The following is a 9576-nucleotide window of genomic DNA, read 5'->3' as shown; positions in this document are numbered from 1 at the left end:
ACAGGGATAGGTGCACCCTGAGGGGGGATGGGGCGGGGTGGGGCCTGAGCAAGAAGCGGTACCGGGACAGGTGCACCCTGAGGGAGATGTGGGGCTGGAGGAGCCTGTGGGAGGGGGTGGGGGGTGTCGGAGAGTCGTCTGAGGCTCCTTTTAAGGAGAAGGTTGAAGACCTCATCCTGCTGTTGAAATGGGTTGATTGGTGCCGCTACATGGACCCACTGGAAAGTGGAGCAGTGTGTCAGCAGAGTGCAATTCTCAGAGCCCGAGAGCTCAGTTCGTGAGCTGATCACTTCGTGATCATTTACTGGTGATACCAGATCATTTACCAGGCACCTTAGGTAGGGTGACAGTAGGTTGCTCCAGCTCGTCCAGGGCTTAAAATAAAATTGGAAGTCGAGTAGCTGAACTCGGCAGCAGTAGGTTAAGAATTGTTTTTTCGCTAAGGGAAATGAATATATTTTTTCAAGAATCAGACAAGGTTCTGTGACTGGTTGTTGGTAATTCATGTATTTTCTTTCCATTACCCTTTATCATATTATGTATACTTTGAATATTGTCACCAAGTCCTGTGTTAGGTGAAGAGATCCCATCCCCAAAGGCACTCAAGACAAAAGAGGCAAATGATACCTGCTACGGCAGAGAACTGTACAAATTGCTATGGGACATTTCGATTTCAGGAGTAGGAGTGTGTTTATGATGTGGCAACTCTTGATGTTCTTTGATAAGGAAAATTTAAAGACACAATAAACACCACCAGGGTATACAGGCGAAAGGAATCATGCACGTGCAAGTTACGTGATGACATAATTCCACTTTACCCGTTCAGCTGACTGCATATTCATTTCAGAAACATTTCTGTGTGTCAATTATGTGCCAGGCATTAGATCACCCAGCAGTGCAAAAGACAATTCAAAATGTTTAACAGTCCTGAGACCAGCAGGTCAAAATCACCCATTATTTCCTCGAGGAGAGGAGACTAGTAAAATGTGTTGTCATGTGTCAAGATCTTGCCTCTTGGTTTTCTATCCTCAGTTGTAAAACGAAAGTAACTACTCTGATTCTTTCAGAAAATGCTCCCCATAATATTCAGATTCATGGCCTGGAATGTTGCACTATCCTGATTGGTTTCTCGGCTTCTTCTCTTGTCTCCCTATATTCTAGATCTTTTTTTTTTTTTTAAGATTTTATTTATTTATTTGACAGAGACAGCCAGCGAGAGAGGGAACACAAGCAGGGGGAGTGGGAGAGGAAGAAGCAGGCTCCTAGGAAGGAGCCTGATGCGGGGCTCGATCCCAGAACGCTGGGATCACGCCCTGAGCCAAAGGCAGACGCTTAACGACTGTGCCATTCAGGCGCCCCAATATTCTAGATCTTTTAAAAGTGTAAGTCCACATTTCACTTTGCTCAAAACCCTCTAAAGGATTTCCATTTCACTCAAAGTAAAAGCCAAAATTCTTCCAATGGAGAAGTCCTTAAATAGTCCATGTCCCTCCTCCTGCACACCCCTGATCCCTTCTGTCTCTTCTTCTCGCACAGTGCTACCCCAAAACTGGCCTCCTTGTAGTCCTCCACCAGGGGAAGTATGCTCCTGCCTCAGGACCTCGCACACGCTCTTCCTTTTGAGTGGAACTTTCCACACTTTCCCAGCAGATACTGGCATGGTTTGCATCCTTCGGCTCTCTGCAGAAGTGATCTCTTAATGAGCTTCCCTTGTCGGTTTTTAAAATTGTGAACATACAGCCCAAATTCCTGATTCTGAGAAAGTGTTCTCCATAGCGCTTAACTCTTTCTATACCATAGTTTATTTATCTGTGTTTACTGCCATATGTATTCCAGCACTTAGGAAAGGACCTACCACGTGGTAATTTCTCAATAAATATTAGTTGAATTCATGAACAAAGAATTCTTTTAGAGATATTTTCAGAAAGGACAAAGAAAATAACATGGCTCCAGGAAAAAAAGGACACCAATCCAAAATGCACAGGAAAGAGGAAGGATGGAAGAGAGGAAGAAAAAAAGGAAAAGAAGATTAAAAGAGAGAGGTGCATTAACAGGACAGACTAGTAGTATGGGCAACTATGAGAAACAAAAGGATATTAAGTTGGTCAAACAGTGGGTGTTATTGACTGCCCGGAATCGACTAGGGGATATCAACCTTGACTGAATTGACAGAAGTAAGTTAATATTTCACTTGGGTGAAATGGCATTTTTTTCCTTTCCTTTTTTTTTTTTTTTTGAGCTTCAATCCAAGTATGCTTTTTTCCCTTTCTCTTTTTTTCCTTTCAGTAAGTGTTTTTATTTTAATTACAGTATAGGTAACCTACAGTGTAATATTAGGTGTACTATATAGTGATTCAACAGTTCTATGCATTACTCAGCGCTCATTATGGTAAATGTACTCTTTGATCCCCATCGCCTATTGCTCGAGCTCCATCCATGTTGTTACAAATGGCAAGATTTCATTCTTTTTATGGCTAAATTATATTCCATTCTATATATCACATCTTCTTTATCCATTCAGGGGTTTCCATAATTTGGCTATTGTAGATAACGTTGCCATAAACTTTGGGGTGCATGTGTCCCTTTGAATTAGTGTTTTTGTATTTTAGGGGGTAAATACCCAGTAATGCAATTGCTGGATCATAGGGTAGTTCTATTTTTAACTTTTTGAGGAACCTCCATTTTCTTTTCCAGAGGGGCTGCACTAGTTTGCCTTCCCACCAACAGTGCACGAGAGTTCCTTTTTCTCCACACCCTCGCCAACCCTGCTGTTTCTTGTGTTTGTGATTTTAGCCATTGTGACAGGTGTGAGGTGATATCTCACTGATTTGCATCGCCCTGATGATGAGTGGTGTGGACATCTTTTCATTATGTCTGCTGGCCATCTGAATGTCTTCTTTGGAGAAACGTCTGTTCATATCTTCTGCCCATTTTTAAACTGGATTATTTGTTGGGGGGGGTGTTGAGTTGAATAAGTTCTTTGTATATTTTGGATACTAACCCTTTATTGGATCTGTCATGTGCAAGTATCTTCTCCCATCCAGCAGGTTGTCTTTTAGCTTTGTTGGTTGCTTCCTTTGCCGTGCAGAAGCTTTTTATTTTGAGGTAGTCCCAGTAGTTTATTTTTGCTTTGATTTCCCTTGCCTCAGGAGACATATCTAGAAAAAAGTTGCAGTGGCCGATGTCAGAGACATTACTGCCTGTGCTCTCTTCTAGGATTTTTTTTCTATGGCTCCAGGTCTCACATTTAGGTCTTTAATCCATTTTGAGTTTATTTTTGTGTATGGTGTGAGAAAGCGGTCCAGTTTCATTCTTTTGCCTGTAGCTGTCCACCACCCACCACCGTGTGTTGAAGAGACAGTCTTTTTCCCATTGCATGTTCTTGACACCTTCGTGGAAGATTAATTGACACATAATTATGGGTTTGCTCTGAGTTTTCTATCCTGTTCCATTGATCTATGTGTCTGTTTTTATGCCAGTATCGTCCTATTTTGATTACTACAGCTTTGCAGTGTACCTTGAAATCTGGAATTGTGATACCTCTAAGTTTGTTTTGCCTTTTCAAGGTGGCTGTGGCTATTCAGGGTCTTTTGTGGTTCCATACAGATTTTAGGATTGTTTGTTGTAGTTCTGTGGAAAAATGCTGTTGGTATTTTGATAGGGACTGCATTAAATCTAAATGGCATTTTTAAATATGACATCAATGCCGTTTGCCTTTATGTGTCAACCATGTCAACGTACATGAATTAAACTTCGAATGAAGTTTGTGGTATAAACATGTGCCTTGAGCCCAGGGCAGAACAGGGTCAGTAATCAAGAAGTAATAATAAATAATTTTTAAAAAGAAGGAAGGAAGGGGAAGGAAAGCAAGGGAGAAAGTAGGTGAGGTACAAGAAAAAAGTTTGGACCAAAGTGCATATGTTTCTTGCAAGGAAAAGAGAGAGGAAGTAAATGAATAGTGGTAAAGGGTAGAAAAGATGAGTGGCAAATGGATAGAAAATTCTTGCCTGTGCTGGCTCCTCTGTCTGCAACTTTCTCCTTGCCATCTCTGCCTGTGATTCTCACTAGAAAGCTTATGCCATTGCCACCTACCGCGCCAACACCACGTGTCCGTCAGGAAGAGCTCCAGTCAGTCTGTACCCCTCTCTTGGCACGGAGTAGTCAGCTTTGTGCTATCGATGTGCTTGTGAACCGTCTTTGGCATCTGAGGTCCCTCAAGGCGGGGCCTTTGTCTTCCACATCCCTTCCAAGACAGAGCTCAGTGCCTTGTGCTTAGAAACAATGTTATAAATATTTGTTGAACTGAAAACTTTGGAGAGTAAAGGGAAAAAAAAACAAACCAGAATAGTGTAATTGTTGAGAGCAGGGATCAGCAAACTACAGTCTGCGAGCCAAATCTTTCCCACTGTTTTTGTGAATTTTATTGGAAACTGTCACGTTCATTTACATATTGTCTATGGCTTCTTTGATGCTACAGTGGCTCTCTTGTGACAGAGACTGTATGTCCTACAAAGCCTAAAATGGTAACCGTTTGGTACTTTATGAAAAAGGTTTGCCAGTCTCTGGGAAAGACGATGAGCTCTGGAATCAGACAAACCTGCACGGTATCAATCCTGCTTTCACAGTTAGCACCTGACCTTGGACAAGTAACCATCTCTTTCAACCTTTTTTTTTCCATCTGTAAAAATGGAGTAGTAATAATACCTACTAAATTGGGTAGTTGGGAGGATTCGAAGAGATACTCTAGGTCAATCCAGTGTTATATATTTACTTAGAGTAGGTCAAAAAATGTTGACATTGAACTATGTATGGAATAAAATTGAGTAAACAGGAGGGATAAAGTGAGCCAGGAGGTAGGAAGCTGTTTGGTAGTTGGGCTAGTTAGGAACACAGGGAGTAGGCAGGAAATTGCAGGTAGGCTCAAGGTGTAATTGAGAGTAAGTGATTGACAATAGGCTACTGGTATTTGAGGTAATAATTCTGATGTTACTAGTAATAGTTGCATTGTAGGGAGAAATGATTTTTATACAGTTTGAAAAGTTAGTAACCTAACTTTAGGAACAAGAAAATGGAACATATTCTCAAGAGGAAAGAAAATTAAGTAAATCCATCCCTATGATGTGCTAGATGTTAGAATGGACAGAAACAGATTTTAAAGCAAATATTATAACTAAACTCAAAGAATTAAAATAAAACATGACTTCAATGAATAAAAACCTCGAGAGAAATAATAAATCTCAGAAGAGAAAAACAATAAAAAAGGACCAAATGGAAATTGTAGAACTGAAAAAACATGACAGGAGAAAGAATAAGTGAAATTGAATCAGGAGACACATAAATGATAGATAGATGATAGATAGATAGATAGATAGATAGATAGATAGATAGATGATAATAGATAGATGATAGATGATAGAAAGAACATGTTCAAGAATAGGAACAGAAAGAGATAACATTGAAAAAAAAACAATGAACAGAATCTCAGGAACCTGTTAGAGATGTCAGATGTTCAAGTACTAGTCTGATAGTAATACCAGAAGGATAAGAGAGAACACAACACACACACAGAAAAGCATTTGAAAAATAATGGCCAAAATTTTCCAAATTTGATGAGAGAGAGAAATTTGCAGATATAAATGTTAAACTAACACCAAGCAAAATAGATACAAAGAGGCCTATGCCAAGACACATGACATCATTGGAAAACCAAAGAAAAGGAGCTAGCACTGATAGCATCAAGAGAGAAAAGACATATACAGAAAAACAATGATCTGAATAGTGGCTGACTCATTAGAAACCATACAGGCTAGGAGACAGTGGAATAACATCTTTAAACTGCTGAAGGAAAAATTTGTCAACCTAGGAATTCTATATACAGAAAAAAACATCATTCAAGAATGAAAACAAAATACAGGCATTTTAATACAAAGTATAACTAAAGGACTTCCTCACCAACAGAACTGCACCATGAGGAACATTTAAGAAATTTCTTTGGGCTGAGGATAATGATGTCAGATAGAACCTGAAATCCTCAGAAAAACTGAAGAGCATTAAAAATGGCAAATACCTGGGTAAAATCAAATGACATTTTTTTTCTATTTTCCTTTTCTAATTGTTTTATAAGCCATATAATGGTTCATAGCAAAAATTACAGCATTTTCTTATAAGGTTTATAACATAAGTCGATGTATTAAATGTAACAATAACTGAAGAGACAGATGAGATATTGACCCGTACGTTCATTATATATTGTATTCCCTAGGGCAACCACCAAAAATAATAAAAAATGAAGAATGTGAAGACGTTATAGCTAAGATATCAATAGGAAAATTGAAACAGAGTCCTAAAAAACATTCTAAAAAAAATTAAAAGGAACAACAAAGGAGAAAAAATACAGAGAAGACCAACAAGACAAAAATAAAATGATAGACCCAACCCAACCATATCAATAATTACAGTAAAAAGTAATGGAAGAAACACTCTAATTAAAGGTTAGAGATCATCAGAATGGATTTTTTTTTAAACCCAACTATATAAAGACAGAGGTTGAAGGTTAATTGATATGAAATAGATAAATCATGTGAATGATAACCACGAGAAGGTCAGTGGGGCCATATTAATGTTGGATGAAATAGATTTCAAAGTAACGTTTAACCAAGGAAAAAGAGGGACACTTCATGGGGCACCTGGGTGGTTCAGTTGGTTAAGCGTCTGACTCTTGATTTCAGCTCAGGTCATGACCTCAGGGTTGTGAGATTGAGCCCCGTGTCAGGCTCTGTGGTGAGCATGGAAGCTGCTTAAGATCCCCTCCCTCCCCCTCTGCCCCTCCGCACCCTGCTCCCAAGAGCACATGCACTGTCTCTCTCTCTCTCTCTCGCTCTCTCTCAAAAAAAAAAAAAAAAAAGAGGGACACTTCATAATGGTGAAATAGCAAATTCATCACGAAGACATAATCATCATAAGTGTGTATTTGCCCACTAAGTTGCCAAATACATGAAGCAAAAAATCGACAGATTTAAAGGGAAACATAATTCCACAATCATAATTGGAAATTTTAACACTCTTATCTTTACAACAGTTAGAACAACTAGACGAAAATTAGCCATGATGTAGAATTCCTGAGCAATACTCTCAATCTCTTTTAATATTTGTATCACTCAACACCCAACAATGATGGAATGCACATTCTTCTCAGGCGCACATGGGTAGACCATGGTCTGAGCCATAAGTCTTAATACATTTATAAAGATTGAAATCCTACAGGATACATTCTGTGACTACAGCAAATTTATGTTAGAAATCAGTAATAATAAAATAATCTAGAATACCTCCAAATATTTGCAAAACTTAAAAACAAACCTCTAGATAATTATTGGATCAAAAAAGGAATCACGGAAGAGATTGGAAAATGTTTTGGACTGCATGATAATGAAAATGTCATATCAAAATTTGTAGGATTACAAAGAAATGGGGGGAAAAAACCCATGCTCATGGATCAGAAGAACAAACATTGTTAAAATGTCTCTACTACCCAAAGCAATCCACACCTTTAACGCAATCCTTATCAAAATACCACCAGCATTTTTCATAGGGCTAGAACAAAAATCTCAAAATTTTATGGAACAACAAAAGATCTTGAATAGCCAAAGCACTCCTGAAAAAGAAAAGTAAAGCAAGAGGCATTGCGATTCTGGACTTCAAGCTGTATTACAAAGCTGTTGTCACCAAGACAGTATGGTACTGGCACGAAAAACAGATATATAGATCAATGGAACAGAATAGAAAACCCAGAAATGGACCCACAACTGTATGGTCAACTAATCTTCGACAAAGCAGGAAAAAATATCCGATGGAAAAAAGACAGTCTCTTCAATAAATGGTGTTGGGAAAACTGGACAGCAAAAGAATGAAGCTGGACCACTTTTTTACACCATACACAAAAATACATTCAAATGGATGAAAAATAAATTCATAATGGATGAAAGACCTAAATGTGAAACAAGAAACCATCAAAATCCTAGAGGAGAGCACAGGCAGCAACCTCTTTGACCTCAGCCGCAGCAACTTTTTACTAGACACTTCGCTGGAGGTAAGGGAACTGAAGGTAAAAATAAACTATTGGGACTTCATCAAGATAAAATCTTCTCCATAGTGAAGGAAATAATCAACAAAACTCAAAAGCAGACTATGGAATGGGAGAAGATATTTGCAAATGACATATCTGATAAAGGGTTAGTATCCAAAATCTATAAAGAACTTATCAAACTCAACACCCAAAAAATAAATAATCCAGTTAAGAAATGGACAGAAGACATGAACAAACATTTTTTTCCAAAGAAGACATACAGCTGGCTAATAGACACATGAAAAGATGTTCAACATCACTCATCATCAGGATAATACAAATCAAAACCACAATGAGATACCACCTCACACCAGTCAGAATGGCTAAAATTAACAACACAAGAAGCAAGAGGCGTTGGCAAGGATGCAGAGAAAGGGGAACACCCTTACTCTGGTGTGGCTACTCTGGGAAACAGTATGGAGGTTCCTTGCAAAGTTAAAAATAGAGCTACCCTATGATCTAGCAATTGCACTACTAGGTATTTTTCCAAAGGATGCAAAAATACAGCTTTGAAGGGGTAAAAGCACCCCGATGTTTACAGCAGCATTATCAACAACACTCAAACTACGGAAAGAGCCCAACTGTTCATTGACTGATGAATGTATAAAGAAGTGATATATATATATACACATACATGTAGTTATGTATACATGTGTGTATATGTATGGAATGGAATATTCCACACAACGGAATATTACTCAGACATCAAAAAGAATGAAATCTTGCCATTTGCAGGAAGATTTAGAGGGCATTATGCCAAGCAAAATAAGTCAGTCAGAGAAGTACAAATACCCTATGATTTCACTCATATATGGAATTTAAGAAAGAAAATAGACGAACATATGGGAAGGGGGAAAAGAAAAAAAGGAGAGAAGGAAACAAACCATAAGAGACTCTTAATGATAGAGAACAAACTGAGGGTTGATAGAGGGAGGAGGGTGGGGGATGGGCTAGGTGGGTGGTGGGTATTAAAGAGAACACCGGTGATAAGCACTGGGTGTTATAAGTATAAGTGATGAATCACTAAATTCTACTGCTGAAACTAATATTTTTTTTAAAGATTTTATCTATCTATTTGTCAGAGAGAGAGAGAGACAGCAAACACAAGCAGGGAGAGTGGCAGGCAGAGGGAGAAGCAGGCTCTCTGCTGAGCAAGGAGCCTGATGCAGGACTCATGACCTGAGTGGAAGGCAGATGCTTAACTAACTGAGCCACCCAGGCATCCCTTGCTGAAACTAATATTACACTACATGTTAGCTAACTAGAATTTAAATATTTGGAAGAAAAATTTTTTAAAAAATTTAAAAAAATTTAAATTGAAAAATCAATTGCTGATACTTCAACATTGAAAAAAAAATTCAATTAACATCCAAACTTCTGGGTCTCTTACCAAAAAAATTTGTAGGATATGGTTGCTACACTTGTGGTGAGCATAGCATAATCAGTAGACT

The sequence above is a fragment of the Ailuropoda melanoleuca genome, chromosome 15 (assembly GCF_002007445.2).
Source record: "Ailuropoda melanoleuca isolate Jingjing chromosome 15, ASM200744v2, whole genome shotgun sequence".
Lineage (NCBI taxonomy): Eukaryota > Metazoa > Chordata > Mammalia > Carnivora > Ursidae > Ailuropoda > Ailuropoda melanoleuca.
Note: the sequence above shows the minus strand (reverse complement) of the source record.